This window comes from Artemia franciscana, chromosome 4 (genome assembly GCF_032884065.1).
Source record: "Artemia franciscana chromosome 4, ASM3288406v1, whole genome shotgun sequence".
Classification (NCBI taxonomy): domain Eukaryota; kingdom Metazoa; phylum Arthropoda; class Branchiopoda; order Anostraca; family Artemiidae; genus Artemia; species Artemia franciscana.
The window spans coordinates 16,703,072-16,719,585 of record NC_088866.1 but is presented as its reverse complement, the minus strand read 5'-3'; the positions used below and the strand labels follow the sequence as shown (position 1 = coordinate 16,719,585).

General features: G+C 36.4%; 1 protein-coding gene across 1 annotated transcript in view; it reads left to right on the top strand.

The window, feature by feature from the left end:
- Positions 1-8,066: 8,066 nt before the first annotated feature.
- The window catches only part of LOC136026063 (klaroid protein-like), a 99,994-nt gene continuing 91,546 nt past the window's right edge, over positions 8,067-16,514 (top strand). The window contains exon 1 of the mRNA XM_065702253.1: positions 8,067-8,195. The gene's annotated coding sequence lies outside the window, so the exon portion shown is untranslated. The remainder of the gene's footprint in view (positions 8,196-16,514) is intronic.

Genomic DNA, 16,514 nt, shown 5'->3' with positions numbered 1-16,514 from the left:
CTCAAGCCCCCAACCAAAAATTCACTCTGAAAACGTCTGTACACTTCCCAACAACCATTACTATATGTAAACACTGGTCAAAGCTTGTAACTTGCAACACCTCCCACGGGGACTCTGGGGGAGTAGGTCGTCCCCAAAGACATAGTTATTAGGTTTTTCGACTATGTTGTATAAGTGGCTATCTAAGAATTTTGATCCGGTGATTCTGGGAAAAAATGAGCGTGGAAGGGGGCCTAGGTGCCCTTCGATTTTTTTGGTCACATAAAAAGGGCACTAGGAATTTTAATTTCCGTTAGAATGAACCCTCTTGTGACATTTTAGTACCACTGGCTGATAAGATCACCCCTGGGAAAAAGTAAAACAAAAAAACAAACAAACAAATAAATACGGATACGTGATCTGTCTTCTGGCAAAAAAAATACAAAATTCCACGTTTTTGTAGATAGGAGCTTGAAATTTCTACAGTAGGGTTCTCTGATACACTGAATCTGATGGTGTGATTTTCGTTAAGATTCTACGACTCTTAGGGGATGTTTCCACAGTTTTCTAAAATAAGGCAAATTTCTTTTATTGGTATCAAAATTCCGCTTTTTAGAGTTTCGGTTACTATTGAGCCGGGTCACTCCTTCCTAAAGTTCGTTACTACGAACTATTTGACAAAATTGGAAGCAAAAAATTAATGGTCTCAAACAGTTCACCAAATTTTCTGAGCAAAAATAAGAACAGAATAAACCAGAGAAAAATAAAAAGACAAGAACAGACAACGCGTAAAGTAAAAATAAATAAAAATAAAATGAAGGATTAGACCCGAAAGATACATTGAAACCGAGACTAATTAGAAAACAATCCAAAAACTACAATCACAAAGACTTATACATTTTTCATCTGAAGGCTCAATGAGGCTTAGAGAGTTGTGCCATTAAAACGTTCTCATTTAAGCATTTACACTCCCCTCCTACCTACGTAATGACCTATTACCCCTCGTTCATAATAACTTGTACGCACAGATGCATCATAATATTATAAAGCAAATCATTTTTGTTAAATGAAGCGTTAAGATAACATCAGAAACATTTTTGTGCAACACAAAGGTAGGTATTACCCTACAGCACCCTTGTGGACTTTAGCCACATTTTCCGCGGAAAAATCACGCCATACAGTTCCCTCCCCACTGAAAATTTACCCCAGAAAATTGAAATCCTTACCCTTACTACGTTACATCTATCTACCTTACATCTGCTCTAATGGTGGTAACTGTGTTATAGTAGGTAATGGTGGTAACTTCCGAAAAGTCTCCCCGCAAACAATCCTCCACGGACTATTCCTCTTCATGAAAATTTGAGCAGACGCAGAGAAATTACAAATGGGTACCTGGAAATATCGATCAATGTCCTAATGGCTATAAGAAATGAGGCAAATATAAGCAGAAATTAACATAAGTTGGGCTTGAAACCCCTACGCCTTCCCAAGGCCAGAACATAATTTTCAGTTTACTGAAAAAAACAAACAAAAACTAGTGAATGTGCATTGTCGTTTAATATAAATATGCTGATATTCATTCCTTAAAATGTTAATAATATTTGATTTATAAAATTCTAAAAGTGGAAACATTGAAAATTTATTTATAATAAATTTTGCGTAGCCTTAATATATAACCATATACTTTATATAGTCATAGGCTTTCAAGTCTTTAATCAACTTAAGAACAATGTTCAAAATAATATGTTGTATTTCAACAAAAACACATGATATTTTTCAACATAATATATAGCCATAGGCATTCAAGTCTTTGATCACCTGACTAGGATTTTTAACTTGGGCTGGACCGGATTAGGTCTCGGTTTAACCTTTCCTTAGGTATTGCAGACACGTCATTTTCAGAACCTGGATGTAGATAATGCTTTTGAATTGAGTTCAACATGTTTAAAAGTACTAAGTTAAAACTTTTAGCTATTTATTAGATTAATTAAAAAGCTTTTTCCACAAAATGAGTTTTTTAAAGAAAAGTAAATAACTCCGTTAAACAAGAAAAATGAGTAAAAATAGAATCAAATAATCAGCGAAGCGTAGAACTACCACAAACCAACATCGATAAATAAATGAAACACAAAATGAACAGAATTTAGCATAAATAACGAAGTAAAAGTAAAAACGAGCAGAAATTAACATGACTAGGGCTCAAAACCCCTATGCCTTCCAAAGGCCAGAACATAAATTTCTTTTTACTGAAAAAATACTAGTGAAAGTGCATTGTCAGTTTAATATACATATGCTGATATTTATTCCTTAAAATGTTAATAATATTTGATTTATAAAAGTTCTAAAAGTGAAAACGTATAAAATTTGTTTATAATAAATTTTGCGTAGCCATAATTGTACTAGTATCATAGTAGTAGTGGTAGTGGTTTGAAATGCTTGTACTAAAATGCTATACAGCTTAAAGGTAAAATGGGGTGTGTTAAAAAGAATTTTTTTGCTGAGGGGAGACAGAAATCTAACACTCAGTCAAAGAAACAAGGAATTTTCATTAAGACCTCTCAGGAATCTTCTTAATCTGGCTTAAATTTATCTCCAATAACAAACCCCCCTACCCTCTGGAATTACTTACTAGGGGGTCGGACCATTCAAATATTGTCACGGTGGTCTGAAATATGCATGGTGGTCTGAAATATGCATAATCTTAGCTCAAAGAAACGTGACATTTTCATTAAAATTTGTCAGAAATAACCGACTTCAAAAATTTATTTCTTTGCAGGTGCGTCTAATAGGGCAATACAAACGAGGCATTTTCATTCAGACCTCTCAGAAACAGCCGAATGCAAATAGGTGGCACAGCGGCGTGAATTGACATGGTGTGTCAAGTTGGGGGTGGGTTGCAAAAAACATGAATCAATGGACTTAATGCATGATTTTTAACAAGAAAATATCTTGGAAATGCCTTAGGAATGATGAGGGGTGCCAGAGGGCTAGTCATAGTGTGGCACGGTGGTGTGACTTGACATGGCGTATCTCGTTCGAGGTGGTATGGAAAAATATGAACCAATGGATTTAATGAATTATTTTCAACAAAAAAATATCTGAAAAATGTTTTAGGAATCATAAGGGGGTGCTAGAGGATGCCAGAGGGCCAATCATAATTTTGCATGTTGGTGTGAAATGACTTGGTGTATCACAGAGGGTTGACTGGCAAAAACACGAACCATTGGATTTAAATCATATTTCTATCAAAACATATCTAAAAATGCCTTAGTAATGATAATACGTATCGCAGAGATGCCACAGGCCAGCCAAATATAGCCATGGTAGCGTGAATTGCTTGGACTAACATGTTCTACAGCTTGAATTCAAGGTAAAATATGTTCAAAGATTTTTTTTACTTTGGGGGGGGGGGACTGACAACTAACACTTATTCAAAGAAACGAGGCATTTTCAGAAGACCTCTCAGAAATACGTCTTAATATGCCTTAAATTTATCTCTAATAACAAGCCCCCCTCCTCTCTGGGATTGCTTGCTAGGGGGTGGGAGAGCCAGCCACATATTGTCACGGTGGCGTGAAATAGCCTAGTCTTGAGTCAAAGAAACGTGGCATCTTCATTAAAACTGCTCAGAAATAACCAACTGCGAAAATGTGTTTCTCACTATTACTCACTATTGGTATTACAGCTGGCGAGACCAAAATGCTACCTGATAAATCAATTCAATATTTTTGTGTGCTGTTCAATTACTTCGTGGCTATTAAAAATATTTAATTTTACGTTTATGTTTTTAACATTATTTTATTTGTATACTAAAAGTTACTGATGTCACAACTGGTGTAAGACTATGAAAAGCTTTATAGATTCGTTTATTGTTCTTAGGCTACATTTTCACTTTTGACTCTCAAATCAATATTCCAGTTTATATAATTCACTTTTATGTTTTCATTAAAGCACTTGTTTTCTATAATCCTAAGAGCATACGGAAACATAATTAATTGGTTTATTTCTACTAGTTTTATTGATACATATTACATAGGCTGTGAAGTGATAACTTTCGTCAGTTTTAAGTTTCAACTTCGCTCTTTACTTCCCCCGAAAAACTTGGTTTTTGAATAAATATGATCAAAAAACCACAGTTCAGGCTTGTGCATTAAGAAACGACTATTCGAAAGTTAATTCAAGTTTTTGCCCCAACTGTTTCATTTAAAATTTTCTCTTTTTATCCAAGAAGGTTGAAGAAGGACTCCCAACCTATTCAACCAAGATAGCAATGAGAAAGATTTCCTACTGCAGCAATTTCCACGGCTCTATCTAGAAAAAAATAATTTAGGCAATAGAAGATTGAAATGTGACTCTATTCCTTTGAAAAGGAGTTTAAACTATTTGGTGAGTTATTTTAGAAAATGATAATTTGGAGAACGGGACTAGCGGTACTGATATGTAAAAAAAATCAAATTACTTTGAAAATAATGGCCTAGACTAACATTTTAATGTTGAGATGCTATTGACACAAATCTTGATAGCCTCCCTGAGTTTAATTTGGTCTATAACACATTTTATTGTAAAATCGAGTAATAAAACTCTTATAACAGAACTGAGGTATATAAAATTCTCAAGTTAAAATTGTTGCTTATAAAAAAGAATTACTGGGTATTCTTACAATTCACTTGGTAAGTTTGGTATGGCTTGCTGGCCTGTTTTTACATCACAAGTGTATTCTCTGTAACTCTTCCAATTAAGTCACTAACGAGATATTATATCATTTATATTATGCTGTTATTTATATGTCATTGAAAGGCAGTGTGGTCTTCAAAAATATTTTTGACATAGCATACAAATAGACATGACTTTAGAATTAGAATTTTATCCCTAACCAAAATATAGTTCTTACTTCTGTTGGAAATAAACTTTACCCCCCCCCCCTTCTTTAATTTTTAAATATATACCCTTAATTATGCATATGCAATAAGTTTTCCATTATTTTGAACAACTTTTAAATTAATTTGAAGAAGAAGAGTGACTTACAGAAAATTCAATGCATATTGTAAATTGGCTGTCATAAGTTCGTATCTCTGTAATTGTAAATTTTCATAAGAGTAAATAAAAACCCGACAACATTTTCATTTCTTCTCCCATAACCATAAAATAGCAAGAGCTAAGAGCTCATATGGCACTTGTGACGAGGCGAGAAGAGCTAAGAGCCAAGAGATCATAGGGTATGAGCTTTAACAAAACTCTACTGATCAACGGATTGATTTAAAAAGGAAAATAAGAGGCTTAATGCCGGTCAGGATTTAAAATAAGAGCTCTGAGTCACGATGTCCTTCTAAATGTCAACATTCATTAAGATCCGATCACCCACTCGTAAGTTATAAATACCTAATTTTTTATAATTTTTCCTCCCCCTTTAGCCCCCCAGATGGTCGAATCTGGGAAAACGACTTTATCAAGTCAAATTGTGCAGGTCCCTGACACGCTTACCAATTTTAATCGTCCTAGCACCTCCAGAAGCACCAAACACGCCAAATGACTGAACCCCTCCCCCCAACTCCGCAAAAGAGAGTGAATCCAGTACGATTCTGTCAATCACGTATCAAGGACATTTGTTTATCCTATCCACCAAGCTTCATCCCGATTCCTACACTCCAAGTGTTTTTTCCAAAGATTTCCCCTCCAACTCCCCCCAATGTAAAAAGATCTGGTCGGGATTTGAAATAAGAGCTCTGAGATATGAATTTCTTCTAAAAATCAAATTTCATTAAGATCCGATCATCTATTCGTAAGATAAAAATACCCAAACTTTCACGTTTTCCAAGAATTCTAGTTTCCCCCTCCAACTCCCCCCAATGTCACAGGATCTGGTCAGAATTTAAAATTAGAACTTTAAAGCACAAGATCCTTCTAAATATCAAATTTCATTAAGATCTGGTCACCCATTCGTAAGTTACAAATACCTCAATTTACAAAATTATCCCCCCCAACTCCATCAAAGAGAGCAGATCCGGTCCCCTACAACTCCACCAAAGAGAGCAGATCCAGTCCGGTTATGTCAGTCACGTATCTTAGACAGGTTTTTATTCTTCCCATCCAGTTTCATCCCGATCTCTCCGCTTTAAGTAATTTCTAAGATTTCTGGTCTCCCCAACTGCTCCCACCCCCAATGACGCTGGATGCGATTGAGATTTAAAATAAGAGATCTGAGTTACAAGGTCCTTCTAAATATGAAGTTTCATGAAGATCCGATCACTCCTTCGTAAGTTAAAAATACGTCATTTTTTCTTTTTTTTCAGAATCACCCCCCCCCCCAATAGAGCGGATCCATTCCAAATTATGTAAACTACGTATGTAAGACTTCTGCTTATTCTTCCCACCAAGTTTCATCCCGATCCCTTCAATCTAAGCGTTTTCCATGATTTTAAGTTGCCCCCCCCAAACTTCCCCCAATGTCACCAGATCCGGTCAGGATTTAAAATAAGAGCTTTGAGACATGATATCCTTCTAAATATCAAATTTCATTGAGATCCGATCACCCGTTCGTAAGTTAAAAATACCTCATTTTTTCTAATTTTTCAGAAATACCCCCCCCTCCCCAACTACCCCAAAGAGAGCGGATCCTTTCCGTTTATGTCAATCATGTATCTATGACTTGTGTTTATTTTTCCCACCAAGTTTCATCCCGATCCCTCCACTCTAAGTGTTTTCCAGGTTTTAGGTTTCCCCCTCCCAACTCCCCCCCAACGTCACCAGATCCGGTCGGGATTTAAAATAAGAGCTCTAAGACGATATCCTTCTAAACATCAAATTTCCTTGAGATCCGATCACCCGTTCGTAAGTTAAAAATACCTCATTTTTTTCTAATTTTTCAGAATCCCCCCCCCAACTACTCCAAAGAGAGCGGATCCTTTCCGATTATGTCAATCATATATCTGGGACTTGTGCTTATTTTTTCCATCAAGTTTCATCCCGATCCCTCAACTCTAAGCGTTTTCCAAGATTTTAGGTTTCCCCCTCCAACTCCCCCCTATGTCATTAGATCCAGTCAGGATTTAAAATAAGAGTTCTGAGACACAATATCATTCCAAACTTCAAATTTCATTAAGGTCCCATCACCCGCTCATAAGTTAAAAATACTTCATTTTTTCTATTTTTCCGAATTAACCCCCCCCCCCCCACTCCCCCCATATGGTCAAATCGGGAAAACGACTATTTCTAGTTTAATATGGTCCGATCCCTGATACGCTTGCCAAAATTCATCGTCCTAGCTTACCTGGAAGTGCCTAAAGTAGCAAAACCGGGACCGACAGACAGACCGACAGAATTTGCGATTGCTATATGTCACTTGGTTAATACCAAGTGCCATAAAAACGGATTGATGTGTAAAACCAATGCGTATCAGTCTGTTTTTGTTTTATAGTTATCAGTGGAGAAATAAAAGCTGTTGTAAAAGTTTTTGTTTGCACTTCTGAAAATTTGCAGTAGTTGAAATACGACCTTTTGATACCCAACTGACAATATATGCAATTTAGGGTCCGTATTTGCACGTTAGGGGCGGGAAAAAAGTTCATTTCCGAAGCAAGCGAATATTATATTTGCATTCAGGATAAAATTGTGATTTTAAATGCATGTATTTTAGCTATTTCAATAGTGATTTCGTTAGAAAATTGGTCCAAAAAGTTTGTTTTTTACAATTTGTTATCAGCCAAGTAGGATCATAATCCTTTTGGGAGACCCATTATGAAATCTAATTTATGGATATGACTAGAAAAATATCTTAATTCGGGTTACTTAGTATGTGTTGCAAACGCTTTATCTGTGGCTCTTACCTAATTTGACCAAAGACGGATGTGAAACAACCTCAATTCACCTAAATTCAGAAGAACTCGACATGAAATAGATTTAATTATTCTATTTATTTCCAAATTACTATTATTGGTAACCCATCATTTTCTTTCATTGAAGAATCAGCAATGATAGCAAAACCAATATTTTGTAACGGTCCAACTCAGTTTGAAAAGTTATAACTTCGTCTGATATGCATCGTATTTTCAGCTGATATGAAGAATTCCTAACCGACGGCAACTATTCGGCAACGACAGCAAAAATTGTAACCGACGGCAACTACTCAAAGGCGTTGAATTTTGAAAAAGATCCTTAATTTTCCTTATCTGTAAAAGTATCGCAGTTGACGTACTGAACAGAAGTTAGTCAGCCTAGTGGTAAGTGTAATTTGATTGTCAGGACCTTTTTCCTAAAAGAAGAAAGCTTTTAGCTAAGATAAGAGACCAAGGCTTGCAGCCTACTGTAGCAGCACTACACTTTAAAAAACAGTTATCAAAGAGTTCTACAACCCTGATTTTCTCGGAGATTTTGGAGTTTCTAAACGATGTTAAAGTTACCTTGTGATTCTGTTACATTTCCAAATGAAAAAGTCAATTAAAATGAGCTAGATTATAATGTAGATCTGCTGTGCAGAAGAGAGCAAGAGTGAGTAGGAAGAGCCATATTGGTACCAGCCGGCCTCTAGGCCTTAAACTACTGGGGACAGGTAGCTCAAGTAGGCCTACTTGTACTTCCCACTAACCAAACAGAAGGGAGGAGAAGATGACAAAGAAGGAAATACCCTCATACAAATTCTGAAATTGGAACCTTGTGATGAAAGCATTTTTTGGGGCCTGTTCTCCAACAAGAAGAAGAGGTTTTAATGGACAAGTGAAGTCCTTTGACCAAAGTATGACAAGAAGGTTAGGCTTATCTAAAACTTGCTAAAAAGTATACTACAAACAGAAATAGAAAAATTTTTGCATAAGCATTACAAAGATGTAGGCTCTTTTGATTCTAGTGTCCAGGAAGTCTTGCAGATAAAAACAAAGTGCAATTATATCAGGCCCTTAAACTCAAAAGAAATAGTCTTATTGTATATTTATGTTAGTATTCATTTTAATTTTTGCTTAATGAATACAATACAAATTCAATCAGTAAGAAAAATGTTACTGTAAAGCCAAATAACATTATTACCCTAACTACATTTATAGTTTAAGAAAATAGATCATTCTGAACTGAAAAAAGGAAATAAAACTCTTTGCAAAAATCCCATGTCTTGCATGGGATAATAACTACATGTTTAACATTAGTTGTCAAAACTGCTACTGAAAATATTCAACATTAGTTGTCAAAGCTGCTAGGCTACTGAATTTTCTCAAGGGTAGCCTAATAAATAAGCTAAGGGAAACTCACAAAAGGAGAGGAAGATCAATCATTCTCTCATTATTCAAGTAATGGTGCAAATAATTAAGCCACTGTTTTCTAACCTGAGAGGCATGTCTTTCTGAGAAGGTGCAGCCTAGTCTAAGGTAAGATGCAAATATTAGCCAGGATTCATCAAAAATCAAATAATATTAATGCTGTTCTGTGAATATGAAGATGCTTAACTGTTGTTTATACGTTATAAATATCTCACACAAATAGGGGAAACATTAGTTTTGTCAGAAGCTATTGATTTGACCAAAATAATGTTTACCAAATCATATACAAGACAGCAGCAACAAATACAGCTTGCTGATAACACTGTTGGCTGAAGATTTGATGATACACCTAATGATCTTTGCAATCAATTAGTTTTTCAGATTGGCACTTTGAAATTTGCCTTACAAGTAGGTGAAGCAACTGATGTAGCTAAAATCATATATTTGATTGCATGTCTTAAAGAGAGTAATATAACTGAAGATGTATTGTTTTACAAATCTATTCCTGGTAAAGTCACGTCCAGTGAACATATTAATATAAGTAATATTTTTTCTTTTAATGAGAACAGCAGAATAAGAAATCATGGCATTGGACTTTGTGCAGACTGTACAAAGTTAATATCAGGACACAAAACTTGCCTTCTGGTACTGTTTATATGGAAAACAACCATTTTTCTTTGAATGCACTACATCCTTCACAGAGCAGCTCTCACATAAAAAGATATGAATAAGGAGCTTGATATTGTTTTTGCAAAGTCAACAAAAGTTATAAACTACATAAAAAACAGCCCATTAAAAGCTAGGTTATTTCTCAAGCTGCTTACACCTCACATTTGTACTTTTACAAAGCCTGTTGACTATCTTGTGCAACAGTGATTCAAAAGGTGTTTATAGTCACAAAAGAAATTCCAATTTTTCAAGAAGAAAATGACAATGAGGATGCAAATTTGTTTGGTTAATATGTATGTTTAATGGATGTAAATAAGTTTATTATTAAAGTTACCTATTTGGTGGACATTTTTGGAGCAGAACTTGAAATATTTTGACTGAATCTGTGCAAGGGATGGAAGTGCTTCTTTTGATTCAAAACTTAGAGCTACAAAACATGCATGGATACAAAATCAATTTATTTATGAAGATGACAAATTTGAGTTAATGAATGATGAGGATGAAAACTTGATTAAATTTTCTTGTGATACTTCTTTAAAAAAATGAGAATGTATCTCTAATTCAGTTGTGAATAGATATATAATATTTTATCAAATAAAAGCTGCAAAAGTATTGCAGTTTCCTTTTTACCTTAAATTACCTTAAATCGCACTGGCCGGCGAATAAGGTTGGATGAACATCCTGTAGATTCGCCGGTTGAGTGATGGAGGTGGAAGTGCGTTGTCTAGTTCCGTTGAGTAGATCCACTGGCCTCGCAGTGTAGTTTCCACTCCATCGCTGCCCAGTCTTGGTCAATTGCTTTTTTGAAGTTGTCAACAGTTTTGGACTGAACTGTTTCTTCACTAAGGGAATTCCACAGTGGAACAGCACGAGTTGAGAAGAAGTTGGAACGTTCTCTCCGTGAGCTTCTTTGTTGCTGGAGCTTCTTGGTGTGGCCCCGGGTGTGGCTAGAGAGCGACTTATTAAATTAGATTTTATGCAAAACAGAATTTTCTGCATTAGCTGAAATGAAGTTGAGATATTGTGTTTGTTTAGTTGTAGGGAAAGGAGCTGTTTCCTACAAAACAAGCTGTTTTGTTGATTGTAAGTTAATATTGCAGTTAATTAAGTAATATTGTTGCATACAAGTTTAAGCTATAGCTGTTTATGAAAAAAAAATGATGTTATTTTTTTTTTTTACAAAGATTTGATAAAGTTTGTACTGATAGGCAAGCACAGCCATTTTATTAAGGGACAAATATATAGAGTTTTATTTGTTTGTAAGAGTGTATTAATCAATGCACCTAATATTCTTCTAATGTATTTCTCTGACACTCAATCATAATGAGGTGTACTAGATTAAGATAAAAATATAATACTTTAGAAACAAATTTATGCTACCATATATATTTGCACATTAGGGGATGAGGTGGGGGTAAAGTATAGCAGGTCTGCATGCCTCATGTGTTAGGTACAGTTATTCTGCATATTATATAGTAAGAATTGTTTTCTAATTTCACACTGTCCAGATACTATACCCCCCCCCCCCCCCCCCACTAGTGCTCAAATATATAGACCAAGTTATATATTATTCATCTATTCTGTCACTTTTCTTTATCTTGTCTCATACTAAGCTGAAAGAAACTAACAAAAAATAACAACTGGTTTCAACAACAACTTGGTGGTCAAACAGCAACTTGAGCATTAGGGCATTTATCATATAAGTACCTAATATTTTTTTTGATTATAAAATGTTTTGTTTTTCTGTTATTTTATAAAATGGAAGAGAGGTGCCATATTAATAAATATTTTTAAGGGAGCTATGGTAAAATAAAGGTTGGGAGGCTCTGAATTAAGCAATATTGCTGCAGACATGTTTAAGCTATGGCCGTATTTGAAATAAAACGACATAATGTTTTCTTATTACAAAAAGCTGAAGTGCACAATTTCAAAGATGTTTTAGGGAGGAAAGATATGGAATTTGTGGAGAAATTTTGGAGATCCTATGCTCTCAATTTTCTTTTGGGGAAAATGCTAGTTTTTATGATGTCCCCAAAGAGTTGGGGGCAGTAAAAGGCCTGCTGCTGATCCTCTCTTTGAGAATAACTTAGTAAATGGTTTTTGACCATTTTGAAAATGTGATATTGATAAATTTAAACTCATATACAATAAACAAGCAATAATAAACAAAAATTATATACAAAATCACAATTCCCCTCCCCATCAAGGACCTGTGGCCAGGAATGCATGAAGATACAAGGAGAATTTTACATTGGGGGATATCCCAGCATGATTTGAAAAATGGTCAGAAATAAAAAATGAAAGTTTTTTCAACTGAAAGAAAGGAGCAACATTAAAGCTTAAAACAAACAGAAAATACTCTGTAGATAAGAGGGACTGCCCTTTCCTCAACTCTTCCTCATTACTGGGCTGTATAATTAACACCATCATTCTTAATGTGAAGGACTGAAATCAGAGCCAGTGCTATAGTGTTCCCTATAGTAAAAGCTATGCTTCTCCAATTTTTTATTATTATTTTTTCCCAGAGGAACTTCATATCAAAGGGGTGATTGTATAAACTTCAGAGGGGGCTCATTTGATTTCCAATTGAAAGTTCTAGTGTGCTTATTAAAAGTTAAGTGATTGGAGGACAACTAGCCCCACCATGTTTTTTTCCCCAAACCCATCCAATAAAAAATTTGAGATAGAAATTTTGTTAAAAACAGTTCAAATATCTGATAATAACTCTCTGAGGATAAAAACTCTGGGGCCAACACGACCCCCCAGGGCCTGGGGGTAGGCATTGTAAGTTATATACTGGGGGCCCATATGATTCTTATAGAAGGGATGCTTGTATATACTTTAAGGAGGACTAATTTGATTCGAAATTGAAAGTTTTAATTCACTTTTTTTTAGAGTCAAAAGGGATCAGAGGGCAACTAGCCTCCTCCATGGCCTTTTTTTTTCTTCAAAACCACCCAGTGAAAATTTTGAGGCAACCATTTTGCTATAAATAATTCAGACATCAGATTATAAAAACTCTGGGGGCTGACAAAACCCCCCAGCAGGGCCTGGGGGCAATCATTGTAAGTTATTCTCTGGGGGCATATATGGTTCTCATAGAAGGTATGCTTGTAAAAACTTCAGCGAGGGCTCATTGGATAGGAAATTGAAAGTTCTAGTTCTTTTTAACTTTTTAAGAGTCAAAAGAGATCAAGGGGCAACTAGCCCCCCATCTCCCCCCTCTATACGCCTTTTACCCCAAACCCACCCAATAAAAATTTTGAGATAGCCGTTTTGTTAAAACTAGTTCTAACATCAGATAATAAAAACTCTGGGGTCAACACAAACCTCCCAAGTCCAGGTGCAAGTGTTTTAAGTTATGCCCTGGGGCATATAAGGTTTTTATATAAGGGAATGTCATATAAACTTCAGAAGTGGCTCATTTTATTGGAAATTGAAACTTCTAGCTACCTTTTTATTAGTCAAAAGGTGTATTAGATCAGAAGGAATCTACCCCCCTTCCCCCTACACACACCCTCTTTTCCCAAAATTCATCTAATCAAAATTCTGAGATTGCCAGTTTGTTTGAGATAGTTCAAATGATCAATTAAGAAAATTTTTGGGATCAACCCTCCCCCCAGAGTCCAGGGTTTTAACTTGTGCCCTGGGGGCATATAAAGTTTTATGAAGGAAGTGGCTATATAAACCTTGGAGGGGAATTGAATGATAGAAACTGGAAGTTCTAGTTCCCCTTTTCAGTGTCAAAAGTCATACAATGGCAACTAGCCCCCCCCCTCCCCGCCAACCCTATTGCCCCCAAATGTGTCCAATCGAATTTTTATATAGCAACTTCGTTCAAAGTTGACCAAAATTCATGTAATAAAAACTCTAGGGACAAAACAGGTCCCCTGAGCCCAGGGACAAGTGCTGTAAGCTATGCCCCTGGGGCATATGAGGTTTGTATGTAAGGGATGGTAGTATAATCTTCAGAATGGGATCATTCGATTGTAAATCGGAATTTATAATACCCTTTTTAAGAGTCAAAAGTGACCAGAGGGCAACTGCCCATAGGGCTCTTTTTTCCCAAATGCATCTGATCAAAATTTTGAGATAGCCATTTTGTTCAAAATAGTTAAAAGATAAAGTAACAAAAAACTCCGGCTTTGACACAACCCCCTAGAGCCAGTGGACAAGTATTTTAAGTTCTGCGTTGGGGACATATATGGTTTTTATGTTAGGGTGGTCGTATAATCTTTAGAGGTGGCTCATTTGATTGGAAATCGAAAGTTCTAGTTACATTTTTAGAGTCCAAACTGATCAGAGGGCAAATAGCCCCCTCATGCCTTTATTCTTCAAGTACATCCAACAAAAAATTTGAGATAGCCATTTTGTTCAAAATAGTTAAAAGATAAAGTAAGAAAAAACTACGGCTTTGACACAACCCTATAGAGCCAGTGGGCAAGTGTTTTAAGTTCTGCGTTGGGGACATATATGGTTTTTATGTTAGGGTGGTCGTATAATCTTCAGATGTGACTCATTTGATTGGAAATTGAAAGTTCTAGTTACATTTTTAGAGTCAAAACTGACCAGAGGGCAACTAGCCCCCTCATGCCTTTATTCTTCAAGTACATCCAACAAAAAATTTGAGATAGCCATTTGGTTAAAAATAGTTCAAATATCATATACCAGAAACACCAGGGTCGACACAATCCCCAGGGCCCGGGGGTAGGGGTTGTAAATTATGCCCCTGGGCCATATATGGTTCTTATAAAAGGGATGCTTGTATAAAATTCAGATATGGCTCATTTGATCGGAGTCCAAAGAGATCGGAGGGTATCTACCCCCCCCCCTTTACACTGTAAAATTTTGAATGTAAGTTTTAGAGCGGAAAACATACCACATAATTTTAATGCAATGCAGGTCAGTTTTATCTTCCAATCTATATTGGATTCTGAAAGCCTAAGTGGGACACGGGTTTATATAATTTACGAGGCTTTGTCTTATGGAAGTGGGCACCAGAAACAATAAGATTGTAATACCAAAAAGTACAGCGTGTTTCTATGAACCTTGGAAACCATAGTGGAACTCGGACAATTAATATAGTAGAACGTTTTTCTGAGAACCTTGGGAACCATGTATATAGAGACTTCTAAAGTGCTTAAAGCTAGTTTCTGTCTTTTCTTAATCCAGTCAAGTTCTTGTCTCGTATTTGTTTTGTATAATAAACACATACTTTATGGAAAAGAGACTCTTGTAGTATCTCCTTTTATGCGAATCCTTAGCTCTGAAAGATTCGGCTTTACGCTTAGCATCATTTGATGTTTATCAATGTAAACCCAGACATCACCAGAAAGTTAGTGAAAGGTTTACAACACATACTCTTTTTTCCCAAACGCATTTAATCAAAATTTCGAGATTGCAATTTTTTTTAAATAGTCCAACAATCAGATAGCAAAAACTTGGTGGTCAACATAACCTCCTCCTCCCCTCCCAAAACCCAGGTGAAGGGTTGTAAATTGTGTCCGGAGACATATAAGGTTTTTATGGAAGAGGTAAACTTTGGAAGGGACTCCAAAAGACTAGAAATTTCAAGTTCCAGTTCCCTTTTTATTGTATTTGGTATTTACCAAGTGACACATAGGCTAGTGATCGCAATTTCTGTCTGTCTTTCGGTCCCGGTTTTGCTAGTTCGGGCACTCTCAGATAAGTTAGGACAATGAAAGCTGGCAGGTGTATCAGGGACCAGACCAGAATAAATTTTAAATAGTCGCTTCCCCGATTCGACCATCTGAGGGGGGGGGGGGGGGAGTGAAAGGGCTATTAATTCGGAAAAAATAGAAAAAATGAGGTATTTTTAAATTACGAACAGGTGATCGAATCTTAATGAAATTTGATATTTAGATGGGCCTCGTGTCTCAGAACTCTTATTTTAAATCCCGACTGTATCCGGTGACATTGGGGGTAGTTTGAGGGGGAAACCGGAAATCTTGGAAAACGCTTAGACTGGAGATATCGGGATGAAACTTGGTGGGAAGAATAAGCAAAAATTCTAGATACGTGATTGACATAACCGGGCCGGATCTGTTCTCTTTGGGGAGCTGGGGGGATTTCCGGTGGTTTGACGAGTTCGGTGCTTCTGGGCATGCTAGGTCGATGCAAATTGGTAGGCGTGTCGGGGACCTGTACAAATTGACTTGATAACAGTCGCTTTGCTGATTCGACCATCTGGAGGGGGGCTGGAGAGAGGGGAAATCGTAAAAAATGAGGTATGTTTATACCACGAATGGGGGATCGGATCTTAATGAAACTTGATATATAGAAAGATGTCATGTCTCAGATGCTCCATGTTCAATTCGGATCGGATCCGGGGACATTGGGAGGTGGATGGGTGAAACGGAAATCTTGGAAACCGGAGTACCGAGTCTAATTTTAGGTTCCGACCTCGTCACAAGTGCCATATGAGCTCTTGGCTCTTCTGACCTCGTCACAAGTGTCATATGACCTCTTGGCTCGTGTTGAAAATCAAAAGTAATCTGAAGGTAACTAGCATCCCCCCACCCCACCAACCGGATTTCCCCAAATGCGTCCGATCAAATTTCTGAGATTTTTATTTTGTCAAAAATGTACCAAATATCATGCAAT